Raw genomic sequence first — 15,980 nt, 5'->3', positions numbered from 1 at the left:
TTGATGATATTTTCAATTAACAAAAATGTATGATATTTTCAAAAAAAATTGATGATATTTGATGATATCTTCTGTTCTAGTCCTCATGAAAATAACAAATTTGATAAAAAAACAAATTATTAGATGCAACAAGAAATAATGAAAAAAAAAGTTACTAATGGCACACCCTAGGTGGGTGCGCCATAGCTGTCAGAAAAAAAAAGTTACTTATGGCACACCAGAGGTGGGTGCGCCATTGCTATAAGAAAAAAAACTACTAATGGCGCACCAGAAGGTGGTGCGCCATTGCTATAGTGTCTAGCTGGATACCCCTTCGCCCGATCCCCCCTTCCCTCTCCCCCTCGCCAGTTCCCTCTCCCTCGATCCACCGTGTCGCTCCTTCTCTTGTCCCTCCCTCCACCGCGCCACCGCCGCCGCTGCCCCGACCCACTGCACCGCAGCCGCCCACGCGCCCCCGCCGCCTCCCTCTTCGACCCCAAGCTCCCCTTCAAAGTGTGAGTACAGATCCCCCTCTCTTCCTCCTCCCCCCACCCCTCCTCGAACCAGATCTCGTCCTAATCCACGTGTGTCATGCGGTGGCCTCGCAGGTTCGGCGTGCCGGAGGCGGCGCCCTTCACCGCGGTGCTCAAGTTCGCCGCCGAGGAGTTCAAGGTCCCGCCCCAGACCAGTGCCATCATCACCAACGGTATGGTCCCCCGCCTCCGCCCCTCCACGCGTCCTCCCGTCGGATTCTGTCGGGACCGTGGTGCTCTTGGTTGCTCTGGTGCGGTTTAGATTAGGTCCGTCGTGAGAGTCTATCATCGGATTGTGGTTTTACCGAGGAAGTGGTAGATAATCCGCGGCTTCTCTGCTCGGTGGGATTTGTCTTCATGTTGGAATGATTGATAGTAATATAGGTGTTCTGTAGGTTCAAATATGCCTGTGAATTTGTGGGAGAAAGAGAGTTAGTGTAGAGCAGTACATCCAAGAAAATATGCTTGTGAATTGTTATGCACAATGTACATACACGTGTAGGTTCAAATATTTTCTGTAGGTTCAAATATTTTATGTAGGTGTACTTCAATGGTACATCTACTTTTTTGTCTGTGAATTGTAGTGCTAGTGTACGTCCTGATCCTAAACAAAAAAGTAGAGCCAATGAGCCAACCCGTACATACGTGTACGTGTATACCAAGTAAATATGCCTGTGAATTGTTATGCATAATGTGCAGATGTTAGTGTAGATCAGTACATCCAAGAAAATAGTTCATCAATAGTACTTCAATGCACCAGTAGTTTCCTCAAATCTTAATCAAGCTAAATAGCTATTTAATGTGGGCATGTGCTGCCACACTTCTTTTTTTATATATCAAGAAGTCTGGACTGCTTGGTTTATTTTCCTTTGGTTCCTTTTCAGGTATCTGGTCTGAAATCAATTACTTCTAAGCATTTAGCTTTAGCAAGTCAAATTATCAGTTTCATACATTCTTTGATTCTAGGTAAGCATTTTTTCCCTACCTTCTATCTTTTTGCTGCACTGTTATTTATTGTATCCATACTTTCTGTTAATTATGCCAGAACATAGAGTTCTGAAGGCTGACTATCCTGTCACTTCAAGTGATTGTGGGTTGCATTATCTTATCTTATTATATGTTTTTAGTTGATTATTTTTGTGTCTTGATTTGTTGGTGGGATGAAGGTTTGGAAAAGTGGAAAACAGGGTCCTTAAAAAGATATCTACAGAAATATAAGCTGGAGCGCTTTTGTCTCTCCCTAGAACTGTTGGTATTTGAGTAGCTAGATGTAGAAGGGTAGGGAACAACACAAACTTGAAAAAGTAGAAGCAATAGCTAGTTTCCAGCTTAGGGACCAGTACCAGGTGTGTTGTTCCCCTTTGTTTATCTAGAGCCTGATTCATGTGATGGTGATAGCCTGATAGGCAATAGATTTATTTTGGTACAAGTAAACTGCCTTCCAGCCAACCAGAATTAACATTGCATCTAATTAATAAATTCACCAAATATGCAACATATATCCTAAGAGCCATCCTGTTCTTGCTACACCCAATATTTACTTAGGGAAAAGAAAATGCAAATGGCCATGTTGAAACAGTTTTTTCTAGGAAATTGTCATGAAACATCCCCCTCTTTAGTTACAAGCATTGCTTCTCTAATCGGTTGGGTGCGCATTAAAAATTCAGTCTAAAAGTCAGTTAAAGTTTCAGTTTTAGAGTAATTTTCAGTTTGTAAAACTGAGAAGTGTATTTTTCTATTTTGAAACTTAGTGTAACTATTTTCAGTCATGCAGGCTGTAACTTGAACTTGAATAACACCTTAGATAGTTTTTTAGTCTCCTTATACAAAACAAGCTAAAGTTTGAAACCTATTTCTGCTAAGCAGACACTGAAAAATTGCAGATAAGTAGACACTGAAAATTGCAGCCATGTCAAAGTGTCATTTCATTTGGGAGCAGTAACTATAAGAAAAGGAAGTGAGTTGAATTGCAAAAAAATGGAAGGTGAAATGAAAAGAACATTGCTCTATGTGAAAACTGTATGTGCAACCTACAAATGTGAAAAACTGTATGTGCTGTCATAGGTGAACTGTATGTGCAATCTCCAGAAAAATTATGCTTATGTGAAAATTGTATGTGCAATATCCAAATGTATCATCATAATGTAGGTGCTGTGTTGTGTGATTCTTCATGCTAAGAACTTCAACTTTTTCAACTTGCTGGACTATATGTTCATTGGTACTACTTGTGATGATGTTGTTGTACTACTTGGGAATTTTGTCAACTTGTGATGCTGCTGTTGTACCCGGAGAGGCCCTTGAGTTTGCCGGAATGTCTATTAACTTCCGTTTCGGCAAATTCGGGTACTCCATATGTCCTATTTTCAGCAAAGGTCATGCTGAAATTTTCCGTGAATTTTAGCATGACTTTGCTAAAAATCGGACATATGGGGTACTTGCTACTAATGCATGGGCCGGGGTATCTTAGTACTTAATTAAGTAGGATCAACTGCCCCTTTATTCTTGCTGCATTAAACCATAGGTGGCAATAGAGCCAAGTGATTAGGCCCAACTTAGAATTCTCCTCAGCATTGATAAACCCTAGATGATAAACCCAACATATGTGGCAATAGAGCCAAGTGATTAGTGCCAAGTGATTAGTCCCAACCTAGGGTGCCTCGGCATCGATAAACCCTAAATGATAAAAACTTAACTTTTAGGACGCCTCGGTGTCGACAAACCCTAAATGATGAGACCATGATCTTGTTCCTTGACAATAACCAACTTTTTGACCAAACTATTTTCCTATTTAGAGCGAAACATGGCCAACCACGACGAGGACGGCGGTTCGGGCGGCAAGCAATTCTGGGAGCTGTCCCAGGAGATCGAGGAACAACCTCACCGCTATGAGGACGCCGCGGAAGACACCGATCCTGACTACACAACCCCTAGTGGCGTCGGGGATGACACCACTGATGGTGCCGCCGAGGATGCCACCACTGATGATGGCAGCGCACACACAGATGGCAGCCAACCGAAGAATCAAAGGAAGGACCGGCGCCCGAATGTGCTCCGCACCCTCAAGAAGGAATTCACTCAAGTGGACTCCGACGGGCATCCAATGGAGCCCAAACATATAGTCAAGGGGTACTCGCTTCAGCTCGGGTGCATTCTCCAGAGCACCGTCTCGATCAACACCGAGAACCTTAGGCATAAGGACCACGGGAATTTGCGCAACCTCCTCTTCATGAAGTTGCACGAACGATACAAGTTCCGCTCCGAATTTGAAAACACACGCCTCTCAGGGAATAAAGTGAACAGTGCCGCTCTCACGAGGATGAGCATAGCCCAGTCTACTTGGAGAAGCGCGGTGAAGAGAATGATTGATAAAGGTGAGAGTTATGAGAAGATCAAGGCGAAATATCCTTTGATGAGCGAAGATGAGTACAAGGAGTTCAAGATCAAGTGCGAGAGCAGCGCAACCTCCGAACCAAGTCAGTGGGGGAAAGAAATGCGGGAGCTGAACTTAGGGGAACACAAACTCGGTCCCGGCGGTTACAGAGTGGCGGAGCCTATATGGGACAAGGAGGACGCGGAGCGTGCCGAGCAAGGCCTACCGCCCCGCTTCGAGAAATACAGCGGTGACAAGCAGACCAAGAACTTTGTCAGGGCCGGTACAAGGAGGACCCGATAACAAAGGAGCTTACCACGGATCCGAAGACCAGGGCGCTTGAGCTTGTTCTGGTAAGGAATACACCCCCGCGTAATTAGCTCCATATGGTTGCACTCTAATTAATCCCCAATATTTCTAAATGGTTCATGTTCCTTTCACAGGACACTGAAAGCAGTAGCGCGGGGTCGTCTCAGAGCTCCCCTTTCGACACCCCTTTAAATAGGGCATTGAACATAATGAAAAACAAGGATAAGCTCACTAAGCCGACGTCAGCTGGTCGTGTGGCCGGCAAAGGCTTGTCCACAAAATGGCGGTCATACTATACCGCTGGTGTGCGGAAGGAGAAAAAGACCAGCTCGGAAAGCCAGACGCATGAGGTTGAAGCACTCAAGGCACAAGTGGCGCGGATTCCGGAGCTTGTCCAAGAGAAAGTGGAACAACAACTGGGAACGAAGCTCAACGCCATAGTGCCTACGTTGATTCATGGGCTGACGACGTGGATTGCGGGCGGCCAACAGAGGCTTCCCCCGGTTCCTAGCTTCACGGCCAGCAACTCGCACAGCGCGCAGGCGGCGCCATTGGTGTCTCCGGCGGTGCCATTGGTGTCTCCGGCGGCGGCGCCATTGGTGTCTCCGGCGGAGGCGGTATTCGTGTCTCCGGCGCCAGCACGGGCATTGGAGCTTAATGCACCCGGGTGTACGCCGGCCGGCACCTCGCCAGCAAGCGCCCCCTCCGTCAGTTGCACGCCCGCCGTTGGCGGTGCCTCGACATTAGCCGAGCTCGACGGCATCACGGTAACTAAGCCTCTCGGCTGATGACTTCATCTCCTTGCCTTTGACTGGGCATCCCTGACGCCCTGTACATGTTTTCGCAGGACGCCGCCGACGTTCCTTGCACTCTTCTGCACTTCGTGGGCGCCGAGTTGGTCGATGTCACCAAGGGCAGAATCATTCAACCAGGCAACCCCATGTTCCACGGTAATCCGATGCCACCCACAGTGTATAGGGTTGAAGTGGTTCGGGTGCTGCCAGGCTGCGACGAGCTGTTACCTCCGATTCGACCTGCTGGGGCCGACAAAGAAGATGAGATGACCCTCAGCGCCTACGTAAACAGGCCCCTGCTTTGGCCGAAGAGCCAGATTCGTTTGAGGGCGGGGGACACCACCCCACAGACAAGACCGCCAGTCGTGCCGGCGCCAAGCCATGGCAAGAACACGGCAACGCTACCGGACCTGCCGAACATCCCTATGCCGGACATCCCTATGACACAGGATCCGAACAGCCCTATGGCACAGGATCCGGACGATGACGACAACGACGACTGCACATTTACCAAAGTCGATAAGTACTTTGCCGAACATGGGTACGCTGACGAGTTCTGCGGGCCTCTTTCTCAAGAACCCAACCAAGACGACTGCAATCTAGCTGGTACGGCAGAGAAATCCAATTGCAACAGGCATCGTCTGGCGTTCAGTTCTCAGGAGACGCCTCCAGCTCCTGCCTTCACTGAGCCTCAGATAGCTGAGGACCTGAGGTTTGAAATATTATCAGCCCCAACACGCTCAAGAAGGCGGTCTGTGAGCAGAACTCGGTCCCATTACAGGAGATCAAGAAGAAGGGACGGAAACGAAAGACTAACAAGGGCGCCGGTGCGAGCCAGCCAGCACCGAGTTTGATCCGTGCTCAGGACAGTCCACCTTCACCTAAGGATATCTCGAGGAGGGTGCATGTGGTGGGTAGGGCGATGCTACCACCAAATATGCTCAATGCTGCAACCGGTGCTATGCGGAGTCTGCACGACAATGTTCTTTCTTTGGAGAAGCGGCGTCTCAGAGAGAATGATGTGGCATACCCAGTTTTCGTGGCCAAGGTGCCAGAGGGCAAGGGCTTTGTGGATGGCGACATCGGGGGTACGATCGTCCTGCGGTTTGATGACATCTTTGCTATGTTTAACCTTCATCCGCTGCACTACACCTTCGTTCGGCTGTTTTCGCCGAGTATGGAGATGCAGATCATTAGAGACAAGACCCCGGACATCATGATAGTTGACCCCTTCTACATGCGTGCCAAGCACTTGAGCAGCGCGGGGGACCGCCAAGTTGCGAGTTCACACCACGAAGGCGTCATTCTGGCAAACCCAGATAAGGATAACTTCCTTCCGGCATACTTTCCCGAGTAAGTCATCCCTTAACTGCCCCGTAACATATGATTTCTTAGATTGCGATCGTTCTTTTTTTTTCTAACATTCCGTGTTCTGTGCAGTGACACACATTGCACACTCATCCTCTTAAGCCCGAAATATTCCATGGCCACGTATTTCGACCCGAACCGTAACTCCAAGATAGACTACACAAATGTCAAGAAAGTTCTTGATGATGTTCTCCCCGGCTACGCCAAATCTGGAGGCACCTTCACCAGGGCAGTTCGTAAGTACGGCAAGCACATGTTCTCACACAATACGAAGCTCTGTTGCGTCAAGCAGCCGCCTGGCGGTCAGAAGGATGCCTACTACACCCTCCATCACATGCGGGCGATCGTAAGGGACCATCATCACCTTCTGCTACCAGATAATCTCAAAGATTGGGCCGCGAACTTGTCGGCAATCCAGGACGCGGACCTCAGACAAGAATTCTTTCGCATCCAGACGGAGTTTGCGGACATATCCTTCATACCTCGGGGCAGTTCTTCCTCAGATATCAACCGTCCAACAATGAGATAGATGGAACGCTACAAATGCAGGGTGACAACGATCGTGATTTCATGACCATCACGACATACGGCGGCTTCATCCACGCTCCTGTCCAATGAGTCGAGTCGAAAGTAGTGATGTCTAGTTCTGAAACATTGATTGGCTCATGTTGTAATTAAACTTTAATGAATTCGTATGTCTCTTTGGTTTGGACAGTCGTTCAACTTAGATGTAATCGATGCTATTTATTAGTAGGACCATGAATCGTGCTATTAATGTCTTGCTTTTCTCTTCCGATCCTTTTGTTGCATAATTACATATTGTTTACGTATTGTCTGTTGTTTGGCTTGTGCATAGAGATGCCGTCGTATGTCGTGTACAAGGGTAAGGTTCCCGGAGTCTACGACGACTGGGAGGAGTGTCGGAGACAGGTTCACCTTTTCAGCGGTAACAGTTACAAAGGGTACACCACTAGGGCGGAGGCCGAATCTAGATACGCCCGCTATCTAGAGGGAGAGAGGAGGGAGCATTGGAGGAACCGGATGAAGACCAGTTTGATCGCGATGATGCTCATCGTGATGACCACAGCTCTCTTCTATGTGATGGTAGTTTAGATGATCGATATCGACTTGTAATGTGAAGACAAACTCGATACTCGCGGTCTTGAGACTTGTAATGTTTTATCTTTGTTCGGTCTTTTGAATTCAGAGACTAATATGATGAATTGTATTCGGAGACTAATCTTCTATTGTATTCGATGAATCTGATGTTGCTGTGTGCTGCTGTCTATATTCTGTCCAATAATATATTTTGTAACCTATGCAAAAAATCAGAAAAGTAAAAAAAAACAAATATTCATACTAATGGCGCATCACCACCAGGTGCGCCATTAGTATGCCAAAGGATACTAATGGCGCATCAACACAGAATGCACCATTAGTGTGACAAAGCACATGCTTACGTATGGCCCCCCGGGAGGCACACTAAAGGCGCATGGTGTTACATACGAATGGCGCACTGCTTGGTGCCCCATTAGTATACCAGATACTAATGGCGCACCAGTAGTGCGCCATTAGCAAAAAATACTAGTGGCATGGTACTAATGGTGCACTGGTAATGTGCCATTAGTAGGCAAAACCGGTGCGCCATTAGTAGGCCTTTTCCTAGTAGTGGTGGCGGCAGCAGAGCTTCCCGTCACTGTCAGTGCAAGACCTAGATCGGGCCGAGTGTTTCGGTGGGGAGCCTGGAAACGCGGTGAACCTCGTATTGTATGCAGCCGTCCCCCACCTCTTTATGTAGCACTGCGTGACAGGGGCCTGTCAACCATACTGTGGTTGGGCGCCCCCGATCAAGGCGCGGCTCAGGGTCCGGTGGGCCCTTAGGCCCACACGGGAGAGATCAACCTAACATTCTCCTCCTTGATCTCAACTTTTACTTTTAACCTTATACTTTCAAGTTTATTTGTTTCATCACATATTGGTACATAGAGCATGTTTCATCGTCTCAGCTTAATTGCCAATAGAATCATATAGCTACAACATACGTTTTGTTTAGAAACAAATTCTGTTCCTTTTGGGCCTCTCATGATCCAGGAATCATAGGCTTTCCCTTAAACCCATGCCGACTAAGTGTTTCATGAACACATTGGGTGGTAAGCCTTTCGTTAGCGGATCCGCAAGCATATCTTTTGTCCTTATATGCTTGAGACTTATAGTTTGATCCTGGATTTTATCTTTCACAACATAATACCTTATTTCTATTGTTTTGGCCGCATTACTCGACTTGTTGTGAGCGTAAAATACTGTGGGTTCGTTGTCACAATACATCTTTAGTGGTTTGTGAATACAATCTATCACTTTCAAGTCGGGTACAAATTTCTTTAGCCATATCGCCTACCCCGTGGCCTCGAAGCATGCTGTAAATTTTGCATACATCATGGATGATGCAACTATCGACTGCTTGGACCTTTTCGAAGAAATAGCTCCCCCGGCGAGGGTGAATACGTATCCTGACGTGAATTTTCTATCATCTCTGTCCCCCGCAAAATCTGCGTTTGAATACCTTTTTATCTCTAGGGAATCACTTCTCCTGTATATTAGCATGTAGTCCTTCGTGCCTTGTGCATAACGCAATGCTTTCTTTACCATCTTCCAGTGCTTTATGCCTGGATTCCCTTGATATCTACCGAGTACCCCGGTGATAAAAGCTAAGTCAGGGCGAGTGCACACTTATGCATACTGTAAGCTGCCAACAGCCGAAGCATATGGTACTGCTTTCATTTGATCGATCTCGTACTGGTTCTTGGGACATTGGAATTTCCCAAAACTATCGCCCTTGACTATAGGAGCAGGTGTGGCTTTACTCGCATGCATATTATACTTTCTAAGAACCTTTTCTAAATATGCTTTGTGTGATAGTCCTAAGACTCCATTCTTCCTATCTCGGTGAATTTCTATGCCCAAAACATATGATGCTTCACCAAGATCTGTTATGTCAAAATTTGAGGATAAGAACATCTTTGTTTCTTGTCGTAGACTAACATTACTGCTAGCAAGAAGGATATCATCCACATACAAGTTTGGAAAATATATTTCCCATTTTTAAACTTTGCATAAATGCAGTTATCCTCAATATTATCTTTAAATCCAAAACTTTTAATCGTTTGATTAAACTTTAAATACTACTGTCTAGAGGCTTGCTTTAATCCATAAATGGATTTCTTCAGGTGGCATCCCATATTTTCCTTGCCTTCCATGATAAAACCCTTGGGTTGTTTCATGTAGACATTTTTCTTTAAATCTCCATTGAGAAATGTCATCTTTACATCCATTTGATGTAACTCTAAATCAAAATGAGCAACTAATGCCATTATGATTCTGAAGGAATCCTTACATGAGACTGGAGAAAATGTCTCATTGTAATCTATCCCTTCTTTTTGTGTAAATCCTTTTGCCATGAGTCGTGCTTTATACTTTTCTACATTCCCTTTAGAGTCATACTTAATTTTGTAGACCCAATTGCAGCCTATTGTTTTGGCTCCTTTAGGAATTTCCTCTAAGTCCCAAACATATTTCGAACTCATCGATTTCATCTCATCTTCCATTGCCTTCATCCACTTTGATGAATCAGAGCTTCTCATGGCTTCTTCATATGAGGTGGGATCTTTTTCTGTATGAACTATTTCTGTGTTATAAATTTATAATCAGTAGAAATAGTAGACTTTCTGTGTCTTGTAGACCTTCTAAGGGCCTCAGTTTCTGGCACATTGTGTGCCTCAACTTCTGGCACTTCTTCTAAAATTTGCTGCTGCACCTCCCTTTCATGCTCAACAACGGGTTCAGTCGGCTCCTGACGAGCAGGTTCTGGGTCTACCCCCATAGTTGTCATGGTTGGAGTTGCAACTGGTATTGAGAAAAATGGCTCCTGAATCATCGGATTAGGTTCATGCACCCTCTTCTCCTCAAGATCAATTCTCCGAGCTACCAAGCTCCCCCTCGTAATTTCTTCCTCTAAGAAGATTGCATGTCTTGTTTCTACAAACTTTGTATATCTGTCTGGGCAGTAGAAACGAAAACCCTTTGATTTGTCTGGATAGCCAATGAAGTGGAAACTCACTGTTTTGGGATCTAACTTTGCAATGTTTGGATTAAAAATTTTGGCCTCAGCAGGGCACCCCCACACCATGAAGTGTTGTAGGGAGGGCACTCTTCCTGACCATAGCTTGTACGGTGTTTTAGGCACCAACTTGCTTGGTACTCTGTTGAGAATTTGAATGGCAGTTTTAAGCGCCTCCATCCATAATTCCAATGGCAAGGTGGAGTAACTCATCATGCTGCCCACCATATCCATAAGTGTATGGTTGCGCCTTTCAGCTACTCCATTTTGCTGAGGCTCGCCCGGCATTGAATACTGGGCTACTATGCCAGTCTCCTACAAGAACTTTGTTGGGTAACGTAGTAATTTCAAAAAAAATCCTACGCACACGCAAGATCATGGTGATGTATAGCAATGAGAGGGGGAGTGTATCTTCATACCCTTGAAGATCGCTAAGCGGAAGCGTTTATCAACGCGGCTAATGTAGTCGTACGCTGGCGTCTAGCCCAGGACTCCGCAAACCTTCCTTTTGCGCTTTCCAAAAACCTTGTGGGCTTTCCCCTTTGGCCCAAATAACGTGTTCTCGTACCCCAAACATTTCTGGAAACATCCGGAACCCCTTCCGGTGAATTCCGGAACCCTTCCGGAGATCAAACACTATTATCCCATATATCAAACTTTATCTCCGGACCATTCCGGAGTTCCTCGTCATGTCCATGATCTCATCCGGGACTCCGAACAACATTCGGTTACCAACATATATAACTCATATAATACTATATCGTCAACGAAACATTAAGCCTGCGGACCCTACGGGTTCGAGAACTATGTAGATATGACCGAGACACGTTTCTGGTCAATAACCAACAGCGGGACCTGGATGCCCATATTGGCTCCCACATATTCTACGAAGATCTTTATCGGTCAAACCGCATAACAACATACGTTGTTGCCTTTGTCTCAATACCTAGTTCAATCTCGTTACCGGCAAGTCTCTTTACTCATTCCATAATACATCATCCCGCAACTAACTCATTAGTTGCAATGCTTGCAAGGCTTTAAGTGGTGTGCATTACCGAGAGGGCCCAGAGATACCTCTCCGACAATCGGAGTGACAAATCCTAATCTCGAAATACGCCAACCCAACAAGTACCTTCGGAGACACCTGTAGAGCACCTTTATAATCACCCAGTTACGTTGTGACGTTTGGTAGCACACAAAGTGTTCCTCCGGTAAACGGGAGTTGCATAATCTCATAGTCATAGGAACATGTATAAGTCATGAAGAAAGCAATAGCAACATACTAAACGATCGGGTGCTAAGCTAACGGAATGGGTCATGTCAATCACATGATTCTCCTAATGATGTGATCCCGTTAATTAAATCACAACCCATGTCTACGGCTAGGAAACATAACCATCTTTGATCAACGAGCTAGTCCAGTAGAGGCATACTAGTGACACTCTGTTTGTCTATATATTCACACATGTATTATGTTTCCGGTTAATACAATTCTAGCAGGAATAATAAACATTTATCATGAAATAAGGAAATAAATAATAACTTTATTATTGCCTCTAGGGCATATTTCCAGTCTCCCACTTGCACTAGAGTCAATAATCTAGTTCACATCGCCATGTGATTTAACACCAATAATTCACATCACCGTGTGATTAGCACCCATAGTTCACATCGTCATGTGACCAATACACAAAAGGTTTACTAGAGTCAATAATCTAGTTCACATCGCTATGTGATTAACACCCAAAGAGTACTAAGGTGTGATCATGTTTTGCTTGTGAGATAATTTTAGTCAACGGGTCTGTCACATTCAGATCCGTAAGTATTTTGCAAATTTCTATGTCTACAATGCTCTCCACGGAGCTACTCTAGCTAATTGCTCCCACTTTCAATATGTATCTAGACCGAGACTTAGAGTCATCTAGATTAGTGTCAAAACTTGCATCGACGTAACCCTTTACGATGAACCTTTTTTTCACCTTCATAATTGAGAAACATATCCTTATTCCTTTAAGGATAATTTTGACCGCTGTCGAGTGATCTACTCCTAGATCACTATTGTACTCCCTAAAATCAGTGCAGGGTATACAATAGATCTGGTACACAGCATGACATACTTTATAGAACCTATGGCTGAGGCATAGGGAATGACTTTCATTCTCTTTCTATCTTCTGTCGTGGTCGGGCTTTGAGTCTTACTCAATTTCACACCTTTGTAATACATGTAAGAACTCTTTCTTTAACTGTTCCATTTTGAACTACTTCAAAATCTTGTCAAGGTATGTACTCATTGAAAAAACTTATCAAGCGTTTTGGTCTATCTCTATAGATCTTGATGCTCAATATGTAAGTAGCTTCACCGAGGTCTTTCTTTGAGAAACTCCTTTCAAACACTCCTTTATGCTTTGCAGAATAATTCTACATTATTTCCAATCAACAATATGTCATTCACATATACTTATCAGAAATGTTGTAGTGCTCCCACTCACTTTCTTGTAAATACAGGCTTCACTGCAAGTTTGTATAAAACTATATTCTTTGATCAACTTATCAAAGCGTATATTCCAACTCCGAGATGCTTGCACCAGTCCATAGATAGATCGCTAGAGCTTGCATATTTTGTTAGCACCTTTAGGATTGACAAAACCTTCTGGTTGCATCATATACAACTCTTCTTTAATAAATCCATTAAGGAATGCATTTTTGTTTATCCATTTGCCAGATTTCATAAAATGCGGCAATTGCTAACATGATTCGGACAGACTTAAGCATAGATACGAGTGAGAAACTCTCATTGTAGTCAACACCTTGAACTTGTCGAAAACCTTTTGTGACAATTCTAGCTTTGTAGATAGTAACACTACTATCAACGTCTGTCTTCCTCTTGAAGATCCATTTATTTTCTATGGCTTGCCGATCATCGGGCAAGTGAACCAAAGTCCATACTTTGTTCTCATACATGGATCCCATCTCAGATTTCATGGCCTCAAACCATTTCGCGGAATCTGGGCTCATCATTGCTTCCTCATAGTTCGTAGGTTTGTCATGGTCAAGTAACATGACCTCCAGAACAAGAGTACCGTACCACTCTGGTGCGGATCTCACTCTGGTTTACCTACGAGATTCGGTAGTAACTTGATCTAAAGTTACATGATCATCATCATTAGCTTCCTCACTAATTGGTGTAGTAGTCACAGGAACAGATTTCTGTGATGAACTACTTTCCAATAAGGGAGAAGGTACAATTACCTTATCAAGTTCTACTTTCCTCCCACTCACTTCTTTCGAGAGAAACTCCTTCTCTAGAAAGGATCCATTCTTAGCAACGAATGTCTTGCCTTCAGATCTGTGATAGAAGGTGTACCCAACTTTCTCCTTTTGGTATCCTATGAAGACACATTTCTCCGATTTGGGTTTCAGCTTATCAGGATGAAACTTTTTCACATAAGCATCGCAACCCCAAACTTTAAGAAAAGACAACTTTGGTTTCTTGCCAAACCACACTTCATATTGTCTCGTCTCAACGGACTTGGATGGTGCCCCTTTTTAACGTGAATGCAGTTGTCTTTAATGCATGACCCCAAAACGATAGTGGTAAATCGGTAAGAAACATCATAGATTGCACTATATCCAATAAAGTACGGTTATGACGTTCGGACACACCATAACGCTATGGTGTTCCATGTGGCGTGAGCTGTGAAACTATTCCACATTGTTTTATATGAAGGCCAAACTCGTAACTCAAATATTCTTCTCCACGATCAGATTGTAGAAACTTTATTTTCTTGTTACGATGATTCTCCACTTCACTCTGAAATTCTTTGAACTTTTCAAATGTTTCAGACTTATGTTTCATCAAGTAGATATACCCATATCTGCTCAAATCATCTGTGAAGGTCAGAAAATAACGATACTCTCCGTGAGCCTTAACACTCATCAGACTGCATACATCAGTATGTATTATTTCCAATAAGTCAATTGCTCGCTCCATTGTTCCGGAGAACGGAGTCTTAGTCATCTTTCCCATGAGGCATGGTTCGCAAGCATCAAGTGATTCATAATCAAGTGATTCAAAAAGTCCATCAGCATGGAGTTTCTTCATGCGCTTTACACCAATATGACCTAAACGGCAGTGCCACAAAAAAGTTGCACTATCATCATTAATTTGCATCTTTTGGCTTCAATATTATGAATATGTGTATCACTATGATCGAGATCCAACGAACCATTTTCATTGGTTGTGTAACCATATAAGGTTTTATTCATGTAAACAGAACAACAATTATTCTCTAACTTAAATGAATAACCGTTTTGCAATAAACATGATCAAATCATATTCATGCTCAACGCAAACACCAAATAACATTTATTTAGGTTTAACACTAATCCCGAAAGTATAGGGAGTGTGCGATGATGATCGTATCAATCTTGGAACCACTTCCAACACTCATCGTCACTTCCCCTTCAACTAGTTTCTGTTTATATAACTCGTGTTTCGAGTTACTAATCTTAGCAACTGAACAAGTATCAAATACTCAGGGGCTACTATAAACACTAGTAAGGCACACATCAATAACCTGCATATCAAATATACCCTTGTTCACTTTGCCATCCTTCTTATCCACCAAATATTTAGGGCATTTACGCTTCCCGTGACCATTTCCTTTGCAGTGTAAGCACTCAGTTTCAGGCTTTGGTCCAGCTTGGAGCTTCTTCGCGGGAGTGACAACTAGCTTGTCATTCTGCTTGAAGTTTCCCTTTCTTTCCTTTTGCCCTTTTCTTGAAACTAGTAGTCTTGTCAATCATCAACACTTGATGCTCTTTCTTCATTTCTACCTCGTCGATTTCAACATCACGAAGAGCTCGGGAATCATTTTCATCATCCCTTGCATACTACAGTTCATCACGAAGTTCTAGTAACTTAGTGATGGTGACTAGAGAATTATGTCAATCACTATCTTATCTGGAAGATTAACTCCCACTTGATTCAAGCGATTGTAGTACCCAGACAATCTGAGCACATGATCACTAGTTGAGCGATTCTCCTCCATCTTTTAGCTATAGAACTTGTTGGAGATTTCCTATCTCTCAACTCGGGTAGTTGCTTGAAATATTAACTTCAATTCCTGGAACATCTCATATGGTCCATGACATTCAAAACGTCTTTGAAATCCCGATTCTAAGATGTTAAGCATGGTGCACTAAACTATCAAGTAGTCATCATTATGAGCTAGCCAAACATTCATAACGTCTGCATCTGCTCTTGCAATAGGTTTGTCACCTAGCGGTGCATCAAGGACATAATTCTTCTGTGCAGCTATGAGGATAAACCTCAGATCATGGATCCAATCCGCATCATTGCTACTAACATCTTTCAACATAGTTTTCTCTAGGAACATATCAAAATAAACATATGAAAGCAACAACGCGAGCTATTGATCTACAACATAATTTGCAAAATACTACCAGGACTAAGTTCATGATAAATTTAAGTTCAATTAATCATATTACTT

This window comes from Triticum aestivum, chromosome 4A (assembly GCF_018294505.1).
Source record: "Triticum aestivum cultivar Chinese Spring chromosome 4A, IWGSC CS RefSeq v2.1, whole genome shotgun sequence".
In the NCBI taxonomy this organism is placed as follows: domain Eukaryota; kingdom Viridiplantae; phylum Streptophyta; class Magnoliopsida; order Poales; family Poaceae; genus Triticum; species Triticum aestivum.
This window is presented reverse-complemented; position numbering follows the sequence as displayed.